The following is a 10,250-nucleotide window of genomic DNA, read 5'->3' as shown; positions in this document are numbered from 1 at the left end:
AGTTCAACATGGCACTTCATGGCAAAGAACTCTCTGAGGATCTGAAAAAAGAATTGTTGCTGTACATAAAGTTTGCCTAAGCTATAAGAAGATTGCCAAGACCCTGAAACTTAGCTGCAGCACGATGGCCAAGACCATACAATGGTTTACCAGGACAGGTTCCACTCAGAACAGGCCTCGACTCGAACGTTCGAAATCAAAAGTGCTAATTTTAAAGGCTAATTTGCATGGTATTGTCCTAAAAAGGGTTTGGGGACCCGGGTCCCGCCCCAGGGGACATGTATCAATGCAAAAAAAAAAGTTTTCAAAAACGGCCATTTTTTCAGGAGCAGTGATTTTAATGATGTCCCAGTAATATGGATGAAAATCAGTGAGACAAACGGCATGGGTACCCCCCCCAGTCCATTACCAGGCCCTTTGGGTCTTGTATGGATATTAAGGGGAACCCCGCACCCAAATTAAAAAAAGGAAAGGCGTGGGGCCCCAGGCCCTCTGAACAGCAGTATGCAGGCGGTGCAAACAAGACAGGGACTGTAGGTTTGTTGTTAAGTAGAACCTGTTTGTAATTTTGAACTGGTACATTTTTAAAGTGTTTAGCTCCAGCCAAAAAATCTATTTTTAAGCTTTTTGGAAAACATAGGGAAGGGTTATCACCCCTGTGACATTTGTTTTGCTGTATGTGCACCTCTTCAGAAGATTTTACCTCACTTTCTGTCCCAATGACAAATGTTTTTTGACAATTTGGGGTTTTTAGTGAAACAAGGATTGGTGATAAAGCATCAGTGGAGAGGAAACACGTTTTTCCCATATTAACTCTTACAGGAGAGAATTTCCCTTCCTAGGGGTAAATTTCATCTCACTTCCTGTTGTCTCCTTCCGTTTGCAAGTATGAGTCGTTTGTAAGTTGGATGTTTGAAAGTAGGGGCCTGCCCTATATACTCTGCAGAAATTGGGGCCTTAGGTGTTCTCACAGTTACTCTTGGTGGCCGCAGAAATGGGCCCTGCTGTGAAATATTAGATTATGAATTGTAATTACATGCACCTGTCACGTACCTGGTAGGTAGAGCCCGGAATGCAGGGAATGCCCTCTCGTATACCTCTGACTCGGGAACCCCTGGTAGTGTTGACAGGGGCTCGAGAGTACAAAGGGGCACAAGTGCCTGACTGGAAGGCTGGAGTAGAGGACTGGATCCTGTAATCAGCAGGGAGGTGCACTGTAGTCCCGTAGCAGGATGCAGACAGCAGGATGGTGCAGACAAGCCGGGTCAAAACACAGGCGGGCAGATCAGGTACAGAAGGGCAATCCAAAAGAGTAGTCAAAGTCCAAGCCAGAATCGGGGCATGCAGCAAACAGGAAAGTCAGGAACAGGCCAAGTTAGATACTAGACTCAGGTAACAAGGTAACAGGGCAGCAGGGGTCTTCAGGAAACGCTGTAGACCGGACAGCAAGGAAGCAAGGCATCAGTCTCCCTTAAATAGCCCATCTTGGCTCCAATTGCTGTCACATTCGCGCTATTGTGCATGCGCGTGCGCCGGGCGGCTCTTTTGTGCACAGGTGTTCTTCTAGTTCTAATATTGCTAGGATGCTTGCTGGAAGGGATTTCCTGACATTGCCCCCCTCCAAAGGGCAGCCTCAGGATGCCCAACTGGGCCAATTTACTTGGGTAAGATCTTTTAAAGGCTAGGATCAGTCTTTTGGCGTGGATATTAGTCTCTGGTTCCCAGGAGTTTTCCTCAGGGCCATATCCCTTCCATTTTACCAGATACTGAACCTGATTGCGTCTCTTCCGGCAATCTATGATTGACTCAACCTAAAATTCTTCTTCACTGTTGATGAGCACAGGCTCAGGAGGACCGGTGTTCCGATTGAAAAAGGGGCCCGGGTCTGAAGGTTTAAGTAAAGCCACATGGAAAACTGGGTGTACACGAAATGGTATTTTCAATTCATAAGCCACGTTATTAATTTTCCTTACCACTGGGAAGGGACCCACAAACTTAGGGCTCAATTTCCTGGATGGCATGCTAGCTTCAGATTCAGGGTGGACAGCCAGACTTGATCTCCAGCTTTCAGGTCAAGCTCCCCTCTCCTTTTTCTGTCGAATGTCTCTTTGTTATGTTCTTGAGTCTTTGCCATTGTCTCTTGGAGTAGCTTGTTATTTGTGCTAAAGAAACTCAAGGCTTCTTGGGCAGCCGGTACTGCACACTCTGGAATGTTGTTAGACAAAAACAAGGGGTGGAACCCATAGTTCGCAAAAAATGGAGACTGGTTGGTTGCAGAATGAACAGAATTATTATAGGCGAACTCAGCAAGAGGTAGCAGGGGCACCCAGTCATCCTGAGAAAAACAAGAATAGCATCGTAAATATTGCTCAAGAGTTTGATTTGTTCGTTCAGTCTGACCATTAGTCTGGGGGTGATAAGCAGAGGAGAAAGAAAAGTCAATCTTCAGAGATTCACATAGGGCTTTCCAGAATTTGGATGTAAATTGTACCCCCCAATCAGATACAATGTTTGCAGGTATACCGTGGAGTCTTACAATTTCTTTAATAAAAATCCTTGCGGTTTCAGAGGCAGATGAGGTACCTTTCGTAGGCAGGAAGTGAGCCATTTTGGAAAGTCTGTCGACCACTATGAAGATGGTGGTGTAATCTTCTGATGGTGGTAATTCAACAATGAAATCCATGGAGATCATCCTCCTTGGTCTTTCCGGTACAGGTAGAGGTTTTAGCAGCCCCCAAGCCTTGGTCTTGCTGCCCTTGTTCTGAATGCAGGTAATGCATGATTCTACATAACATCTGCAATCTTTCAGTAGCTGAGGCCACCAGAACGTGCGTTGGAGGAGTTCGGAGGTCTTGTGTATACCAAAGTGGCCAGCAAGTTCATGGTTATGACAAGATTTGAGGACGGCAACCCGTGTTTGTTGTGGCACAAAAATTCTGTCTTTGTACCATAATAGGTCATCTCTGGACTGTAAAGTGATGTCTGTTGGATGGGGAGCCATTGAAGATGCCTGTTTGATTTGGGACAGTAGATCTCCTTGAAGCATAGGAAAATTCCCAGGAGCAAGGATGGTTTCTGGAGGAGGAGGAACTTCAGGTTTGCTGAACATCCGGGACAGCGCGTCCGGTTTGTTATTTTTTTGATCCCGGCCTGTAAGTGATGTGGAAAGCGAACCTAGTAAAGAAGAGTACCCATCTGGCCTGACGTGATTTTAATCTCTTGGCAACTTTCAGGTACTCTAAATTTTTGTGGTCAGTGTACACCAGAATAGGGTGGGCAGCTCCTTCCAAGAGGTAACGCCATTCTTCAAGTGCGGCTTTGATTGCAAGTAGCTCCCTGTCCCCAACATCATAATTCTTTTCAGCTTCTGTTAGCCTGCGGGAGAAGAACGCCACTGGGTGTAATAGAGCCTTGGATCCTTGTCTCTGTGAAAGTACCGCCCCTACTGCTATCTCAGAGGCGTCTACCTCCAGTATGTAAGGTAAAGCTGGGTCAGGATGCTTCAGGACAGAAGCTGACATGAACTGCTCTTTCAAGGAGATGAAAGCTGCTTGAGCCTCAGGGAACCATAGGAACCGGGTGCCTTGCCGAATCACTTGTGATGGGGGAGATGATGGAAGAAAATCCCCTGATGAACTTGCGATAGAGATTCGCAAAACCCACAAAGCACTGAACTCCCTTTTTATCTGTAGGGGCTGGCCAATCCAGGATGTCGGGGACCTTCTGCTGATCCATCTTGACGCCATCTATAGAAATAATCAGGCCCAGAAATTGAATGCTTTGGCGTTCGAACTCGCACTTCTCAGGTTTTACGTACAAACCGTGTTGGCGAAGTCGAGTCTGACATGCTCCCGATGGGTAGACAGGGAGGAGGAAAAAATCAAGATGTCATCCAGATAAACTATGATGAACAGGTCAAGGAAGTGTCTAAAAATATCATTAACAAAATGCTGGAAGGTGGCAGGAGCATTGCATAGCCCAAAGGGCATAACAAGATACTCAAAGTGTCCGAAGTGGGTGCGGAAGGCAGTCTTCCATTCGTCCCTGCTTTGGCGGACTAGGTTGTAGGCTCCGCGAAGATCCAGTTTGGTAAATATGGATGCAGTTCTGAGTCGCTGAAAGAGTTCAGGTACCAGAGGTAGAGGGTACCGGTTTTTGATTGTAATTTTATTAAGGTCCCGATAATCTACGCAGGGGCGTAGGGAGTGGTCCTTCTTTTCAACAAAGAAAATCCCTGCTCCTGCTGGGGAGGTGGAGGGGCGTATAAACCCTTTTTTCAGATTGTCATCTATGTATTCTTTGAGAGTACCTAGCTCAAGTTTGGTTAAGGGGAAAATTATCCCAAAGGGAATCTTTGCTCCGTGGAGAAGTTCAATTGGGCAGTCATAGGGTCTGTGTGGAGGAAGTGTCTCTGCTCCCTTTTTGCTGAACACATCCAGAAAACTATGGTATGCCTCAGGAACAGCTTGTCAGGTCTCAGCATCGGTTTACGGACACAGCAAGGAAGACGGGACATCGGTAGCTCCCTGTAGGCAATGCTGAAGGCAGTAGGGGGGAGTGAAAACTGATTTTTCCAGTAGACCAGTCAATTTATGGATTATGGGCTTTGAGCCAGGGCATGCCCAGTATGATGGGAAACAAGGGAGACTCGATGGTATCAAGACAGAGTAATTCTCGATGGTTGCCGGAAATGATGGTGTTAAGAGGAATCGTCTCTTGTGTTACAGGCCCAGATTTAATAGCCGATCCGTTGGCTAGGTGTACAGACAGTCCCTGTGCTCTGGGTCATAGAGGGATTTGGAGTTTGTGGGCAAAAGACAAGTCAATAAACCCGCTGCAGGCTCCGGAAGTCAATTATGGCGGTTGCTTGAGTATTCCCTCCTGGAAGCTGTAGAGAAATGGAGATAGCCAAATGAGTTGCATTATTACACACAGCAGGTAAGGAGGTAGAGGAGAGGGTAATGTGCTTACGGATCTTTGCGGGACAAGTCCTCACATAGTGTCCAGATTGTTAGCCCACCGGCATTGATGTTTTTCAGGAGTCAGAGAGGGACAGATCAAACCTAATTGCATTGGCTCAGGAGTATCAGCGGAGGAACAGGAGGATTTGGTACACATGGTAGCATCCATACTGGGCGAGAGGGACCAGCAGTACGTTCAGCTCTTCGGTCTCTTAAACGCCTGTCTATTTGGATGGACAGGTTGATGAGAGCTTCAAGTGTTGCCGGAATGCCAACCCTGGCCAACTCATCTTTTAATGGCTCGGAGAGACCCATGCGGAACTGGTAACGTAGGGCGGCGACGTTCCAGTTTGTATCGGAACTCCAACGCCTGAACTCAGATGTATAGTCCTCCGCTGCCCTACGGCCCTGCTGGAGAGAGAATAATGCTGCTTCTGCGGTAGCTGCTTGTTATGGATCTTCATAGAAGAGGGCCATGGCCTGGAAGAAAGTGTTCAGGTGGTTAAGGCAGTTATCCTTCTGCTCCAAGAGGTGATGGGCCCATGCCTGGGGTTCGCCTAATAAGAGGGAAATGACGAAGCCCACTTTGGTAGTTTCGAGAGAAAAGGTTCTGGGTTGTAGTGCAAAGAAAAGTTCACAGGCATTACGGAATGCCCTATAGTTGCTGCGATCCCCGGGGAACCTTTCTGGTGTGGGAACTTTGGGTTCAGGAGGGAGCATGACCACTGAAGGAGCAGTAGATGTTCCAGGAGCTGGGGTAGATAAAACTTGAACACGCTCTTGCAGTCGGTTGTAACCGTCTTGTAAGTCCTTAACAGCTTGCGTAAGTCCAGCTAGATGACCGCATAAGTCCTCCATGGGCGACATTCCCGGCGTGGGCTCGGACATGGCTGTCCGGTACTGTCCCGTACCTGGTAGGTAGAGTCCGGACAGGGAACGGCCACTCGTATACCTCTGTCTCGGGAACCCCTGGTAGTGTTGACAGGGGCTCGAGAGTACAAAGGGGCACAAGTGCCTGGCTGGAAGGTTGGAGTAGAGGGCTGGATCCCTGTAATCAGCAGGGAGGTGCACTGTAGTCCCGTAGCAGGATGCAGACAGCAGGGAGGTGCACTGTAGTCCTGTAGCAGGATGCAGACAGCAGGGAGGTGCACTGTAGTCCCATAGTAGGATGCAGACAGCAGGGAGGTGAACTGTAGTCCCATAGCAGGTTGCAGATAGCAGGGAGGTGCACTGTAGTCCTGTAACAGGAGGCAGACAGCAGGGAGGTGCACTGTAGTCCAGCAGCAGGTTGCAGAGAGCAGGGAGGTGCACTGTAGTCCAGCAGCAGGATGCAGACAGCAGGGAGGTGCACTGTAGTCCAGCAGCAGGTTGCAGAGAGCAGGGAGGTGCACTGTAGTCCTGTAACAGGATGCAGACAGCAGGGAGGTGCACTGTAGTCCAGCAGCAGGATGCAGACAGCAGGGAGGTGCACTGCAGTCCAGCAGCAGGATGCAGGCAGCAGGAAGGTGCAGACAAGCTGGGTCAAAACACAGGTGGGCAGATCAGGTACAGAAGGGCAATCCAAAAGAGTAGATAAAAAGAAAACAGTGCTGCGCAAATATAAATGTCCTTGAAACAATAGATCAGATGAAACAGATGGAACAAATGAAGTGAGGAGGTAGGACCACCAGTGAACACTCAAGATGACAGGGGTTAAATCTCAACGTGATTGTGATCCCTTCACCACACATGGATGGCCCCTCACCTGAAACATTCGACCTGAAACAGGTCATACAGCATATATACCATCTAATGGATAAACCGATCCAAATGGTGATAGCCCTGTGTTCAGCGTTCAGCACTCATCGGATTAGGGAAAGTAGTATATGCAAAAAAATAATAACACATATAGTGCTCTCTGCTTGTACATTTATTTAAATAAAAGCAAGGTAAAAAGATGCACTTACAAAGACCGGCACTCAGATCCGAGTGTCGGCTGTATAGCGTGTGATCGTGTTGAATAGGCTGATGACCGCGGGTGACGTCATGCGCTCCTAGCCCCCGTACGTTTTACGTCCGTGGGCGGGACTTCTTCAGCGTGGGGCAGGATACGCATAGATGGCCCGCTTTGTTTATATATAGTCATGGTAACAGCGAACTACCAATCACAGAACCAATATAGCAATCCCGGGACTCAATGAACACAGCTCGTCACACAAGATGCAAGGGAACATATCATTAACAAAAAATATTCAGCCCCCATACAAAGTGGAGAACTGATTAGTACCATCTACTCATGTTTCAATTCCTCATATCAGAAGTATTTTATATAGGCTCATAAGACTTCAAGGAAATACACCTAAGAGCAACTCCGGGACATGCAAGTCCTCATAAAAAAATGTAAAAAATGGCTAACTTATTGCCCAATTCAGATAGGGAAAAATTGCAATTCAGGTATAAAATCACATAAAAAATCGCATAGAAAGGAAATATTAAAAAATGATAAAAAATGACATCAGACCACGGCCATCACCTTGACACAGTCACATAAACATGCTCAATTGGAAAAAATACAATAAATAACAACATTAACAGAAAAAAACATATGTATAAAATACAGAATATAAAAATTATCTATTAGAAATAAAGCAATTTAAATCAAAATCAACGTTCATTCCCGCTGGGGATAGGACCTTGGTCTCGTAGATCCAGAAGGATTCTCTACGGCTCAGTTGTCTGATATAATGGCCACCTATCCAATGGCGAGGAACTTTTTCTATCCCCCAGAACTTGAGGCATTTTGGGTCCCTATGATGACAAAGGCGGAAATGCCTAGACACACTATGGGTTTTTACCCCCCGTTTGATATTACTAATGTGTTCACCTACTCTGACATGCAATGCTCTGGAAGTGCGGCCCACATACTGGAGGCCACAGTCGCACTCCAGCATGTAGACCACCCCCACAGACGAACACGTAATTAAGCCTTCAATTTGATAGCTTTTATGTGTCACATTTGAAACAAATTCTTTCCGCCTTTTGATATTTTTGCTGGCTTTCTTGCAAGTGGCACATTTGCCACATGCGTAGAAACCAGACAAGAAACCAAACAACCTATTTGTCCCTATTTTTGGTGGATCAATAACCCCTGGTGCTAACCGGTCACATAAGGAGGGGGCTTTGCGATATATGAACCGTGGGTACTGAGGTAAGGTACTAAGGTACGATCACCTTTTTAGAATGGGCCAGTGTCTAGCTATAATTTGCTCAAGTTTTTTATCTGAATGTTGTAGTCTAGTATATTATGATAACAACTGGTCGCATTATCACCCACTTCCGTGGATTTAACTCTATCAGCCACAATAGTGTTCCTATCTGTGGACAATACTCTAGCAATTTCAGAGTCCACCATAGCTTGCGTATATCCTTTCTCTTTAAACCGAGTTGCCAAAACATGTGACTGTGTTAAAAAATCATCGTCAGAAGTGCAATTATGATGCAGGCGGATAAATTGGCCTCTTGGAATATTGCAGAGCCATGACTTGTGATGGCAACTAGTCAACGGAATGTAAACATTCCTATCCGTTGCTTTAAAGTGATTTCTGGTTTGAAAGCCCGCCTCCCCTTTAAAAATTTCCAAGTCTAAAAATGTAATCTGTTGCTGATTGATCGTCCATGTTAGCTCAATATTTTTATTATTACCATTCAACTTATCCATAAAGACTTGAAGACTCGCCAAATCACCCTCCCACACCATGATTAAATCATCAATGTACCTTCTGTAGCACGACAATTGCGACGGGGGTCATAAAATATGGTATCTTCCTCCCAGTGGGCCATGAAAAGGTTGGCCACACTGGGAGCAAACCTAGCCCCCATGGCAACACCACGCGTCTGCAGAAAGTAATCACCATTAAACCAGAAATAATTGTTCAACAAACAAAATTCCAAACTTTCCAGTAAAAAGGAGATATGATCATTTGGGAAATCAGTGGCTGCCAAAGCCCATTTGACAGAGTCCAAGGCCTGCTTATGGTCAGTGATTGTATATAAAGAGCCAACATCAGCAGTGACAAGTATACTGGACGAGGTACATGGAAGGGTGGATAGAATTTGAAGGATTTGTTTAGTGTCACGTAAGAAGGCTTTGGTTTTAGTGACAAGTGGCTGAAGAAAAAAATCAAGATATTGGACTAGCCTCGAGGTGACGGAATCAATTCCGTTCACAATTGGGCGACCAGGTGGATGCTATGGTAGAATATAAATTATTGGAGTCCTACAATAGAATGGATCCAAATAGGCCACCTCCTTGGGATTCAGAATTCCCTTACTTTTACCTTTTTCTACTAAGGAGTGTAAGTTATTTTTAAAAGTCAACATAGGGTCACTCCTCAATAATTGATAGGTGTTCCGATCATTCAATAACTTTACCATTTCAGCCTGATAATATGCTTTACTGAGCACTACTAACCCACCCCCCTTGTCCGCTGGCCGGATCACTATATCCTTCCTTTGCTCCAGGGAGGATATACCTCTTTTAATGGCATTAGAATCTCTAGCTTTCTTGATCTTGAGTTGATCAAGATCATGACAAACCATGTTCCTAAATACTTCCAAATGCCTATTATCACTGCATAAGGGGTTAAAAACAGAACGATTACGAAGGTTGCTTAGAGGCAGTATCTAGTTGAGGAGTGATCCGCTGTGCTGGATTGGAGAGAAAATATTTCTTGATATTCAAGTTATGAATATATTTCTGTATATTGATATAGGCTTGAAATTTATTCAAGTTGCGGATTGGGGCAAACTTTAAACCTCTATCAAGAACTAATGTTTCATCAGTAGTAAGGGGGGTACCGCTCAGATTCAAAATCCCGGTACCTAATGGGGTCTTAACCTTTTGGAGTCGTCTTCCCCCCCCGCACCCTCTCTGTATTTTCTTTTTAGACTGCCTTGATTTTTTCTTGAGTCTTGAGGACCTTTCCTTTGGTCCTGAGGACTCGCGTATCCTGCAGAGTCTCTCACCCACACGGGAGTCTGTGGAGGTCCCCTCCAGGGGTCCTCTCTTGACCTAAAAAATGGTCCTGATTATATTGTTGGTCCTCCTGGAGGTTCTGTAAGGGGGCATAATTATTAGAAGTGTGGACTGATGCCTCCCTAGGTACAAAGTTGCCTCTTCCTTGAGACCTACCTCTTCCCCTAGTTGGCACTGTTTGCCAAGCATAATTTTCAGAATAGGGTGGACGATAGTCATAATTGTTGGCCAACGGGGCTGGATAGGAATGTTGATTTCTTCTACCCCTGCCCCGT

Source organism: Aquarana catesbeiana, linkage group LG04, assembly GCF_042186555.1.
Source record: "Aquarana catesbeiana isolate 2022-GZ linkage group LG04, ASM4218655v1, whole genome shotgun sequence".
Lineage (NCBI taxonomy): Eukaryota > Metazoa > Chordata > Amphibia > Anura > Ranidae > Aquarana > Aquarana catesbeiana.
The sequence above is the reverse complement of the archived record's forward strand: the minus strand, read 5'-3'. Positions refer to the sequence as shown.